Below are 899 nucleotides of genomic sequence, written 5' to 3' on the forward strand. Positions count from 1 at the left end.
CCCAAGGAGTTATGGCTTAGAGCAGTGATTTCCACAAAAAGATACGGAGAGGGATGAGGGAATATATATCAAAAAGTTACAGGCTTTTCAAAATATACACTATTCTATCCTCCAAATTCTTATGTATCCCTTAGAAAGATAACATCCTACTTCCTAGAACACAGGAAAGACAATAAACAGGAAGAGGGGAGGGGTGAAGATAGATAGGACAAGATCAGCAACAATCTTATAGGTTGGAGCTTTGGACTTTACCTTTAAGACAAGGAAGTGTTATTAAAGGGTTTTAGGGAATGGGTTGGGGGTGAGTAATCAAATTTAGTTTTTTCTAAGATTGTGCAAGTCTAGAGGATGGATGACTAGTTAAGAAACTGTTGCAGGGGCACCTGAGTGGCTCAGTCAGTTAAGTATCTGACTTCGGCTCAGGTCATCATCTTGGGGTCTCTGAGTTCAAGCCCCATGTCAGGCTCTGTGCTGACAGCTGAGAGCCTGGAGCCTGCTTCAGATTCTGCATCTCTCTCTCTCTCTCTCTCTCTCTCTGTCTCTCTCTCTCGCTTCTCCTCCAGTCATGATCTGTCTCTTTCTCTCAAAAATAAATAAAACATAGGGACACCTGGATGGCTCAGTTGGTTAAGCAGCCGACTTTGGCTCAGGTCATGATCTCATGGTCTGTGAGTTTGAGCCCTGCATCGGGTTCTGTGCTGACAGCTCAGAGCCTGGAACCTGCTTTGGATTCTGTGTCTCCCTCTCTCTCTGCCCATCTCCCACTCATGGTTTGTCTCTCTCACTCTCAAAAATAAATAAACATAAAAAAACAAAAATAAATAAAACATTAAGAAAAAAATTTTTAAAAGAATATATATATATGTGTATATATATATATATATATATATATATATATA

Source organism: Panthera uncia (genome assembly GCF_023721935.1).
Source record: "Panthera uncia isolate 11264 chromosome A1 unlocalized genomic scaffold, Puncia_PCG_1.0 HiC_scaffold_17, whole genome shotgun sequence".
In the NCBI taxonomy this organism is placed as follows: domain Eukaryota; kingdom Metazoa; phylum Chordata; class Mammalia; order Carnivora; family Felidae; genus Panthera; species Panthera uncia.